The 12566-nt window shown below is 38.3% G+C and overlaps 1 protein-coding gene across 13 annotated transcripts in view; it reads left to right on the top strand.

Annotated features, from left to right (window-relative positions):
- Nucleotides 1-12566, top strand: part of LOC132432777 (cytidine monophosphate-N-acetylneuraminic acid hydroxylase) — a 100557-nt gene that overhangs the window by 23961 nt on the left and 64030 nt on the right. For 3 of the 13 annotated variants that reach the window (XM_060023539.1, XM_060023537.1, XM_060023531.1), the window contains one exon: nt 7660-7868. The exons of the other annotated variants lie outside the window; for them this stretch is intronic. The gene's annotated coding sequence lies outside the window, so the exon portion shown is untranslated. The remainder of the gene's footprint in view (nt 1-7659; nt 7869-12566) is intronic. 13 annotated transcript variants of the gene reach the window in all.

The following is a 12566-nucleotide window of genomic DNA, read 5'->3' as shown; positions in this document are numbered from 1 at the left end:
ATTCACAGCTCACCCAGTTATTTGGGTACCGAGCTTGCCTTCCCCACGCCCTGCTTGCCCTGGATAGTCTATTTGCCAGAGCCCCTCTCTCCAAGCCCTGTCCTCTTCACCCAGCCCTGTCACTGGTGACATCTTTTCTGTAGATTTCCCTTATTTTTCCTCTGGCTGCCAGTGTATCTTGTCTTTTGGAACTTTCCTTCTGCCAATACATTACCTACTGCTCTGCTTGGGCCTCAGAAAGCCATAGGACCAAAAGAGGTGCTAAAGATTCAGGGCTGAAAGAGTCCAGAGGACTCAGGGTTTGGAGTTGAGGTGTGGTCTGGACTAAGATGTGCCCTGAATTTATGGCTCAAAGCTGCAGTCCGTTTTACAGCCCCTCACAGGAAAATGCTGAGTTCTTCAGGGCATACATAAGATTTTGTAGGCTGGATTAGAACTTAATTGCCATTAACAACTTGTTTCTATGGGGAAATATTAACTGCAATACAAGTAAACTTTAAGGTTGCCACCTAGTCATAAATGGGGCACTGTCTGTAGGATAATTTTTAAAATATCAGTGTCACATTTGGGTACATGCTAGTTCTTAAGAAAATATGAACAGGTTACAGGTTCATAAAAAAGCTTTTGTAGGAATCATTGTGGGCCAGTAATTGCAATGTTCATTTATTCTTTCAACAAATATTCATTGGAATCCTCATGTGTGCTAGGCTCTAGGGGTACAATGCAAACTCATACAGGCATGGTTCCTTCCTTCGTGTGTCTGTTAGTTATCTTCAGGGGATACAGGTATTAATCTCATAATTAAAGATGAAATTAAAAGTTTGATAAGTCACATGAAAGCACAGGTACATAGTGCTGTGAGTGTTTATAATAGTAGGATTTGACCTTCTTTGGGGTGTCGGGGAAGACTTCCCAGTGGAGTTAATGATTGAACTGAGATCAAAAGGATAAGGAGAGTTAAATCTGTGAACAAGGCATCAGGAAGTATATTCTGGGCACAGGGCTGTACTTTGAGCAAATGAAAGAAGGTCAGGTGTCATAGAAAAAAGAATATAGTTCAAAAAGAGCTGGAGGGGCTTCCCTGGTGGCGCAGTGGTTGAGAGTCTGCCTGCCGATGCAGGGGACGCGGGTTCGTGCCCCGGTCCGGGAAGATCCCACATGACGCAGAGCAGCTGGGCCTGTGAGTCATGGCCGCTGAGCCTGCGCGTCCAGAGCCTGTGCTCCGCAACAGGAGAGGCCACAACAGTGAGAGGCCTGCGTACCACAAAAAAAAAAAAAAAAAGAGCTGGAGGAAGTGATTAGGGGTCCCTATGCGTCACCTCTTAGGCCGCATTAGGAATTTTGTTCTTTCTCCTGGGAGCAATGGGAGGATATGAGGCATTTTTAAGAGGTGGGAGAAGGATTGGCAGGATGAGTTTATTTTGAAATTTCCATTTAAAATATGTTATTCTGGCCATAGTGGAAAGAGCAGAGAGTGAATGCAGGGTGACCAGTTAGGGGCCCATGGCAGTGGCCCAGAAGGGAGATGATGGTAGCTTGGATCGGGGTTGTAGAAGGGGATGCTTATGAGATAGACTTAAAAGTTAAATTGACAGACTTGAATTGAATATGGGATAGTGAGAGAAAGGGAAGGGTCAAAGATAACAGGGGTGGCATGGTGGACATTTGAAAGTTTGGGGATGGGTGAGATGTGCTGAATTGGATTTTGGATGCACTAAGTTTCAGGGGTCTTTAGGACATCCTAATGGACATGTACAAAAGGCAATTAGCTCTCCACATAGGGCTTCCTGACGCAGGTCTGCTCATATGGGAGTTACTGTGTTCCGGAGCCATGGGTATGGATGATCCCTTAGGGGGAAAACGTCAAGTGAAGAGGATACAGAACTGAGCCTTGAGGAACTACAACATTTCATGACCAGGTAGAGGAAGGATGAGTCTACAATGGAAACAGAAGAATGGCCAGAAATGTAGGGTGAAAACTAATAAGCTATTGGGTGTGTAGAAACCACCGCCACAGAAAGTATGTCTGACTGTGAAGGAGAGGAGAAAGAGAACTAGCTGGAGAGTATGTGAGGCTGAGCTGTAATTTTTTTTTTTTTTTTTTTGTGGTACTTGGGCCTCTCACTGTTGTGGCCTCTCCTGTTGCGGAGCACAGGCTCTGGACGCACAGGCTAAGCAGCCATGGCTCATGGGCCCAGCCGCTCCGCGGCATGTGGGATCTTCCCGGACCGGGGCACGAACATGTGTCCCCTGCATCGGCAGGCGGACTCTCAACCACTACGCCACCAGGGAAGCCCCTGTAATTTTTTTAATGGGAGACATTTGGACAGTTTAAAAGGCAATTTAATGCTGTAGGATTCCATTTATATATCATTTGTGAAATGACCATATTATAAGGGTAGAGAACAAATCAGTGGTTGCCAGAGGATAGGCGATAGTGGGGGTATGACTATAAAGGGCAGTCCTTGGAAATTATATCCAGCAAGTTCTTTGGTCTGGATGGAAGAGTTAGATGTCTTGATTTTAGTGGTAGCTACGCAAATCTATAAATGGAATAAAATTTCATAGAACTATCTATGCAGACACATGCACATATGCAAAAATGGTTGCATGTACAAACTGGTGACATCAGAATAAAGTTTGTACTCTAGTTAACAGTATTGTACCACTGTCAACTTCCTGGTTTGATATCGTAATACAGTAATAAAGTGATGTAAGATGTCCCTATTAGGGGAAGCTAGTTCCCCTAAGGTACAGGGACTCGACTATCACTGCAAATTCCTGTGGATCTATTTTATTTTCATTCGAAACTTTATTTCAAAATAAAAAGTTGTAAAAAGTCAATAAGAGAGAAAGATATGAAATTTACAGTGAAAATTGTGGAGTAACGTCTTTTTCTCTTTTTCTTTAGTACTTTGTCCTTCAGGTGCAACCTAATTATTATCATCATCATTATTACTCATGCATAATGTATAGGAATCACTTCTCATTAATGTATAACTCAAAACTCCCAAGGCCTTGCCACTAGAAGACACTTTACAGAGGCAATTTGGCAGACTTAAAAGAGCCACATATGTTCATGGTAGGACCTTATGCATTGATTATAGCTGGTGGCAGGAGTGGGCTGCTCCCTCCTGGGAGGGCAAGCTTTACCCTTCCACATCCGTGGATTCAACCACCTGGGATCAAACATATTTGAAAAAAAACTTCCAGAAAGTTGTAAAAAGCAAAACTTGAAATTGCTGCCCCCCACCCTACCCCATCAACTATTTACATAGCATTTACATTTTATTAGATATTATAAGTAATCTAGAGATGGTTTAAAGTATCTGGGAGGGTGTGTGTAGGTTATATGCAAATACTATGCCATTTTACATAAGGGACTTGAGCACCTGCAGATTTTGGTATCTGCTTGGGTTCTGGAACCAATCCCCCTCAAATACCGAGGGACGACTGTATACATCAGAATAAGTGAGGTGTGCATATGCTTTGAAAGAGCATGTTTAAAATATCAGCTTCTCCATTATTTTTATTGTGCAATATAATGTACATAGGAAAAGTTTATAAAATTTAACACTTATAAAACAAACACCAGTTTACCCCAGGTCAAAAATAATAACACTACATACCAGCACCCCAGAATTCTCTCACGTGCCCCTTTCTTTTTTTGAAAATATCTTTATTGATATATGATTTAGTACTATGAAATTGACCTGATTTAATTGTACCAGTCAATGATCTTTAGTATATTTGCAGAGTCGTGCAGCTATTTCCACAATCTAATTTTAGACTCTTTCCATCACTCCCCAAAAAGAATGCCCAACCATCAGTCACTCCCCATTCCCATACACACCTCTACTCCCACCCTTGGTAACTACCAATCTACTGTCTATCTCTATAGATGTGCCTATTCTGGTTAGTTCACATCAATGGAATTATACTATATGTGGTCTTTTGTGTCTGGCTTCTTTCACTTAGCATGATTTTTTGAGGTTCATCTATGTTGTAGTATGTATCAATCACTACTTCATTCCTTTTTATTGCCAAATAGTACAGTTGATCCTTGAACAATGTAGATTCGAACTGTGCTAGTCCACTTATACACAGATTTTTTAAAATAGTAAATACAGGCTTCCCTGGTGGCGTAGTGGTTGAGAGTCCGCCTGCCAATGCAGGGGACATGGGTTCATGCCCCTGTCCGGGAAGATCCCACGTGCCGCGGAGCGGCTGGGCCCGTGAGCCATGGCCGCTGAGCCTGCGCGTCCGGAGCCTGTGCTCCGCAACGGGAGAGGCCACAATAGTGAGAGGCCCGCGTACCGCAAAAAAAAAAAAAAAAAGTAAATACAGTACTACATGCTCTCCAGCATTGGTTGACTCTGTGGATGAGGAAGTGTGGATATGGAGGGTGGACTATAAAGTTATGTGCAGATTTTTAACTGCTCAGAGGGTCAGCATCCCTAGTCCCCACACTGTTCAAGGGTACGTGTATTCCATTGTATGGACATACACATTTTATTTATCCACTAATCAACTGATGGACATTTGGGTTGTTTCACTTTTTGGCTATTATGAATAATTAGCTAAATAAATGTTCATGTACAAGTTTTTGTGTGGACATATGTTTCCAGTTGTTTTTTTTTTTAATTCTCAATCTCCTTTTCTTTTTTTTTTAATTTATTTATCTCATTTTTGGCTGCGTTGGGTTTTCGTAGCTGCACACAGGCTTTCTCTAGTTGCGGCGAGCAGGGGCTACTCTTTGTTGTGGTGCACGGGCTTCTCATTGCGGTGGCTTCTCTTGCTGCGGAGCATGGGCTCTAGGCGCGCAGGTTTTGGTAGTTGTGGCTCACGGACTCTAGAGCACAGACTCAGTAGTTGTGGTGCACAGGCTTAGTTGCTCTACGGCCTGTGGGATCTTCCTGGACCAGGGCTCGAACCTGGGTCCCCTGCATTGGCAGGCAGATTCTTAACCACTGCGCCACCAGAGGAGCCCCACAGTTCTTTTGGGTAGAGACCTAGGAGTTGAATTACTGGATCCTATAGACACTATATGTTTAACATGTTGAGAATATGCCAAACTGTTTTCAGTCGTCCCACCAGCAACAGATGTTGGATCCTGTTTCTCTACATCCTCACCAACACTAGTACTACCTGTATTTGCTATTGTAGCCATCCTAATGGATGTGAAGTGTTAGCTCATTGTAGTTTTGATTTGTGTTTCCCTCTTGACTAATGATGTGAAGCTTCTATTCATGTGTGTCACTGACCATTCATATATCTTCTTTGGAGAAATGTCTATTTAAATCCTTTGACCATTCCTAATTGGGCTATTCGTTTTGTTATTGAGTTTTAAGAGTTTTTAAAAAATAAATTCCTGATATGTGATCCTTATCAGATATGTAATTTTTTCTTGGTTTGTGTGTTGTCCTTTCACTTTCTTGGTAGTGCCATTATCAAAGGACTACCTTTGTTGATACTGTCTAATATATGCAGAGTTTCTGTTTTATGATTCTTTCTTCTTTCTTTTATTTTATTGTTTATTAATTGGATTATTTTATTGTTCTTTAACATCCTTGAGATGGTTGCTTTTTAGCCTTTCTTTTCTTTTTTTTTGCGGTACACGGGCCTCTCACTGTTGTGGCCTCTCCCGTTGCGGAGCACAGGCTCCGGACGCGCAGGCTCAGTGGCCATGGCTCACGGGCCTAGCCACTCCGCGGCATGTGGGATCTTCCCGGACCAGGGCACGAACCCGTGTCCCCTGCATCGGCAGGCGGACTCTCAACCACTGCGCCACCAGGGAAGCCCTAGCCTTTCTTTTTTTAACGTTCACATCCGAGGCTATATATTTATCTCTGAGTACTCCATTATCACACTGATCATTCTAGCTTCATCCCCTTGCTTATCTATTGAGTCCCACTCCAACAATGAGAAAGCTGGCTCTCACCATTGTTGTCCATGTATTTAATTATGCAATTCCAGTATACATGTATAGAAGTATCAGAATTGCTAACCCATACCCCTATGCAAAATCGCTTTATCAACTAGAATATAGTAGTTCCTATGTGCAGCTCCTTGTGCCTCTAATCTTACAGACTCCATTCATTTCCAAAGATACTTGGCCAGCACTTTTCCCCTCACCCACTTCAGTTAGGTTGTTTCATACATTTGTAATAGTTAGATTCTCTTGTCAGTCTATATTCTTTCTTGGGATTCCTCAACCTCCTAAATGATTTATTTTTTTTCTTGTTCTTACTTTCTCAGAGCCTCAAAAAACAACAACAACCTTCTAGATTTGAATAAGTGTAGATGTTACTACATTTATATAGTTTACCTATAACAACTACTGTGTATTTTCTGACTAATGGATAAAATCTTCTTTTATTTGCCTACATCTTTTATTTCAAACTTCAAAATGCTGTCCTCTCCTCTCTAATATTTTGAAGTTTGATGAATAAACCTGTACTCCATTTATGCTTCCCCTCTCCCCTAAATCTTCATCTCTTCATAATAAAAGAGTTCTAAATTTTAGGTTCTAAGAAGAAAGCTCTTCCATCTACTTTATAACTTCAATCTCATTTCTCAGGACCTCTCTCAACGCTGGTATGTCTTCCTTATGGTGTAGGGAACCAAAAATGCACAGCATATTTAGCTGTGGAAACTGAGTGGTTTTTGAATGAACAAATTTCATTTTGTTTCCAGTGTCCTTTCTGGTAACACTCAGTGTTTAATGGCCTTTTGTAATGAAACATGCAATGTAGTGTCTTAAGGGAATAGTCTAAGCTGGTGCCTGTTTATTAAATAGTTTAGCTTAGAACCCATTATTCTAAAAGTATAATTGGAATTACTTTCCCCAAATGTTTCTTCATATTTGCCTGTTGCTCTTTTGCCATAATTTTGCCTATTCAAACAGCCTCATGAGAACTTGTTGTCTCTCAATTTCTCATTTTGATTTCTGGAACGGCGTGAAGGCCATTTGCAATCTTGAAGGTTTCACGTTACTGGTTCAATAAATATTTATTCAGTTCCTAATGGAAAATGCAGTGATGAAAGATTCCCATATGAAGCTCGCAGCCTAATGTTCTTCTGCTAGATCATTGGTTACTAAAGCGTTTTGAGTATAGACCTCCGTTTTAAATTAATTTTTTATTGGCCCTCATTCAATAGTGGTGTTTTTAATGGCTGGTCATTGGGAACAATATGTAGATCGGGAACTACCATTCTAGGTAATTTATGAAAGCATTAAGCTCCAGTCCAGAACTGGTCAATGGGTTTCAAAACTCCACTGTTTCATGGTTCCCCATAAGTGACAGTCACATAAACACACACACACACACACACACACACACACACACACACACACACACACCCATAACATTTGCCCAAGTTCTGTGGCATTCAGGGTTTTTTTGGTTTGTTTTTTGGTGGAATTTGGGCATTTAAAATCTATAGAAATGCTGTCTACTAGTTTTGCTGTAATCATATTGTTTTTACCCATTCAAAGAATTCTAGTAGGGTAATGAGGCCCTTTCAAAATTAAGATATTCCCTCCCCTTCACCCAGTTGATATGTTTTCTTAAGTATTTGGAAAATTTCCTAGTCAACTAGTAGATCCTGTAATAAAAACTGAGAATTTATATTCACTTTTTTTTTTTTTTTTTTTAGTTTCCAGATCTTCCTTGAATACAAACTTATCCTGAGAGAGGACACAGTGTCAGTCTGCCAGTCCTGGAGTTGTTATTTACCCCCAAGGGGGTTGTACTTACTGTAGCATGGTTCCAGTGTCTCACTTTTGAGTGAAATTTGCTCTCAGCCTAGACTCCAGAGAACTGAGGAGCCTGCCTTGTCTGTTGACTAGCACACTAGATCACTAGGTGAGCTTGTCATGCCTGGGTCCAGCTTGTTCGGATGCTTCAGGGTGAGCCCTGCTGAGTGTTCTGCAGGGTAGGCCATGGTCCCTGCTGGTAGTTATGGACATGGGGCAGGGGCCATCACCAGACTCTGAGCCCTGAGTACGGCCCCCAGGCAGGGTAGGCAGCTGTCTGTGGTTTGCTCTTCCTAACTTTGGCATGCCACTTGCAACAGGTTGCAGAGACTGGTGTATGCTGAAGCTTTTAATCTCGACTACACCTTTTATTTTAATTAAGTTACTTCATTGATTTTCTATCTTGCTGAGTCATGCCAGTGCTTTAAGAATTTTATATTAATGATTTTTAGAGTCTTCTGTAAGAAGCTCATTAAATTTTTTGACTTGCCTAATTTCTTCTTCTTCTTATATATTAAATATATAATTTAATAAAATTATATAAGCAATATAATTTGAAATAAATGCTTTGAAAAGAAATTGAAAATACAGATAAACAAAAGAAAATAATCTAATCATCTGTTGAGATACATTTTAGAGTATTCCTCTACCCTTTTTCATAAAAATTATATTTATTAAATTTTTTTGTTAAATAGAGATTTGCTGTATATACACTTCAGTATCCCTTTTTTCTCATTTTATATTAGGAGCATTTCTAATAGCCTTAAACATTGATCTATAAATGATGCCTATCATTTACTTGTGTTAAAATACTGTAATTTACTGAACCAATTTCCTATTGCTAGAACTTTAGGTTGTGTCGTATATTTTGTTATAATATAATTTTGTTATAAATAATTCTGTAATGATTATCTTTGTCATGTGCGTCTCTATTTCCTTAGGATAAATTTCTGGAAGTGGAATTATTGAGGCATATATATATATATATTGCTAAAATTCTGTGGAAAATGCCACTGGTATCTTGGAAAGTGATTGCACTAAACCTATAGATTGCCTTGGGTCCTATGGTCATTTTAACAATATTAATTCTTCCAATCCATGAGCATAGTTTATCTTTCTATTTGTTTGTGTCATCTTCAATTTCTTTCATAGGTGTCATAGTTTTCAGAATACAGGTCTTTTACCTCCTTAGTTAGATTTATTCTAGGTTTTTTTTTTTTTGACATAACTGTAAATGGGATTGTTTCCTTAATTTTTCTTTCTGATAGTTCATTGTTAGTGTATATAAACACAGTAGATTTCTGTATATTCATTTCATATCCTGCAACTATAGTGAATTCGTTGATGAGTTCTAGTAGTTTTTTTGGTGGCATTTACAGGGTTTTGGTATCATATCATGTGCATACACTAACAGTTCTACTTCTTCCTTTCCAATTTGGATGGTCTTTATTTCTTTTACTTGTCTGATTGCTGTGGCTATGACTTCCAATACTGTGTTGAATAAAAATGGTGAGAGTAGGCATCCTTGTCCTGTTCCTGATCTTAGAGGAAATATTTTCAGCTTTTCACCATTGGGTATGATGTTAGCTGTGGGCTTGTCATTTATGGCCTTTATTATGTTGTGTGTTCCCTCTATACCCACTTTGTTGACAGTTTTTTTTTTATCACAGATGGATGTTGAATTTTGTCAAAAGGTTTTTCTGCATTAATTTAGATGATCATATGGTTTTTATTCTTCAGTTTGTTAACGTGGTACATCACATTGATTGATTTGTGGAAAATGAATCATTATTGCATCCCTGGGATAAATCCCATTTGATCATGTTGTATGATCCTTTTAATGTGTTGTTGAATTCAGTTCGCTAATATGTTGTTGATGATTTTTGCATCTATGTTCCTCAGTGATTTTGACCTGTAACTTTCTTTTTTTGTGGTATCTTTGTCTGGTTTTGGTATCAGCATGATGCAGGTCTTGTAAAATGAGTTCAGAAGCATTCCTTCTTTTGTAATTTTTGGAATAGTTTGAAAAGGATAGGTGTTAACTCATATTTAAATGTTTAGTAGAATTTACCTGTGAAGCCATCTGGTCCTGGACTTTTGTTTGTTGGGAGGTTTTTTTTTTTTTTTTTGGTTCAATTTTATCACTGGTAGTATATTCACATTTTCTATTTCTTCCTGATTCAATCTTGGGGGATTGTGCATTTCTAGGAATTTGTCTTTCTCCTACGTCGTCCATTTTATTGGCATATATATTGTTCATGGTAATCTCTTATGATCCCTTTATTTCTGTGGTATTGTTGTAACTTCTCTTTCATTTCTGATTTTATTTACTTGAGCCCTCTCTTTTTCTTGATAAGCCTGGCTAATTTTCATCAATTTTGTTTATCTTTTTAAATAACCAGCTCATAGTTTTATTGATCTTTTCTATATTTTTAGCCTCTATTTCATTTATTTCTGCTCTGATTTTTATGATTTTTTCCCCCTTCTACTAAATTTGGGTTTTGTTTTTTCTTCTTTCTCTAGTTCCTTTAGGTGTAAGGTTAGGTTATTTATTTCAGATTTTTCTTGTTTCCTGAGATAGGCTTCTATTCCTATAAATTTCCCTCTTGGAACTGCTTTTGCTGCATCCCATAGATTTTGGATCATTGTGTTTTTGTTTTCATTTATCTTCAGGTATTTCTTGATTTCTACTTCCATTTTTTTCAGTGACCCATTGGTTTTTTTAGTAGCATATTGTTTAGCCTCCATGTATTTGTTTTTTGCAGTTTTTTTCTTGTAGTTGATTTCTAGCCTCATAGTGTTGTGGTTGGGAAAGATACATGATATGATTTTAGTCTTCTTAAATTTACTGAGACTTGTTTTGTGGCCTAGCCTGAGATCTATCCTGGATAATGTTCCATTTGCACTTGAAAAGAATGTGTATTGCTGCTTTCGGATGGAATGTTCTCTATATATCTATTAAGTCCATCTGATCTAATGTGTTGTTTAAGGCTAGTGTTTCTTTACCAATTTTCTCTCTGGATGATCTGTCTGTTGATGTAAGTGGGGTGTTGAAGTCCCCTACTATTATTGTGTTACTATCAATTTCTCCCTCTATTTTAATATTTGCTAAACATATTCAGGTGCACGTATGTTGGGTGCATATGTATTTACAATCATTATAGCTTCTTCTTGAACTGACCCCTTTATCATTATGTAATGTCCTTCTTTGTCTCTTGTTCCAGGTTTTGTTTTAAAGTCTATTTTGTCTGATATTGCTACCCCAGATTTCTTTTTTGTTTCCATTTGCTTGGAATACCATTTTCCATCCCCCTCACTTTCAGTCTTTGTGTGTCTTTAGATCTGATGTGAATCTCTTGTAGGCAGCATATGTATAGGTCTTGTTTTTGTATCCACTTAGCCACTCTATGTCTTTTGATTGAAGTATTTAGTCCATTTACATTTAAAGTAATTATTGATAGGTATGTATTTATTGCCATTTTGTTAATTATTTTCTGGTTGTTTTTGTAGTTCTTCTTTTGCCATCTTCCCTTGTGATTTGATGTCTATCTTTAGTGTTATGTTTGGGTTCTTTTTTCTTTTGGGTGTGTGTATCCATTACAGATTTTTGGTTTGTGGTTACCATGAGGTTTTTATATAGCAATCTATATATATGGTCAATTGCTTTAAGTTGCTGATCTCTTAAGTTAGAATGCATTTTAACAACTCTGCTTTCTTACCCACCCCTCTGTATTTTGACACCATATTTTACATCTTGTTTTGTGTGTCCCTTAACTACTTATTTTGGATATAGATTGTTTTACTACTTTTGACGTTTAACCTTCCTACTAGCTTTATAAGTGTTTTATCTACTACCTTCTCAGTATTCTGCCTTTACCAATGAAATTTTTCCTTTCATAATTTTCATATTTCTAGTTGTGGCCTTTCCTTTTCTACTTAGGGAAGTCCGTTTAACATTTCTTGTAAAGGTGGTTTGGTGGTGCTGAACTCTTAGCTTTTGCTTGTCTGTAAAATCTTGATTTCCCCTTCAAAGGTGAATAATAGCGTTGCCAGGTAGAGTTTTCCTCATTGTAAGTTTTTTTAATCACTTTAAATATATTGTGCCACTCCCTTCTGGCATGCAGAGTTTCTGTTGAAAAGTCAACTGATAGTCATGGAATTCCCCTTGTACATAACTAGTTGCTTTTCCCTTGTTGATTTAATATTCTCTCTTCATCTTTAATTTTGGCACTTTAAATACAGTGTGTCTTGGTGTAGTCCTCTTTGGGTTGATCTTGTTGGGGACACTTTGTGTTTCCTGAATGCCTGTTTCCTTTCCCAAGTTAGGGAACTTTTTCAGCTATTATATCTTCAAATATGTTTTCTGTCCCTTTCTCTCATCTCCTTTGGGACTCCTATAAGGTGAATGTTAGGATGCTTGATGTTGTTCCAGGTCTCTTAAGCTGTCCTCATTTAAACAATTTTTTTTTTCTTTTTTTCTGTTCAGCTTGAGTGATTTCCACCACTCTGTCTTCCAGTTCACTGATCAATTTCTCTGTATCATCTAATCCACCGTTGATTCCATCTAATTTTTTTTTTTTTTTTTTTTTTTTACGGAGGAGAAAGAAAGCGTGGCTTTATTTCTTTGCCAGGCAAAGAGGGAACACAGTAGGCTAGCACCTCAAGAACTGTGTCCCCAATTCCATCTAATGTATTTTTTATTTCAGTTATTGTGTTCTTCAGCTCTATTTGATTCTTGTTTATATTTTCTAACTCTTTGTTAAAAACTTCCAACTTCTGATTTTGTTCATCCATTCTTCTCTCGAGT

Source organism: Delphinus delphis, chromosome 10 (assembly GCF_949987515.2).
Source record: "Delphinus delphis chromosome 10, mDelDel1.2, whole genome shotgun sequence".
NCBI classification, from domain to species: domain Eukaryota; kingdom Metazoa; phylum Chordata; class Mammalia; order Artiodactyla; family Delphinidae; genus Delphinus; species Delphinus delphis.
Note: the sequence above shows the minus strand (reverse complement) of the source record. Positions and strands in the feature narration are given on the sequence as shown.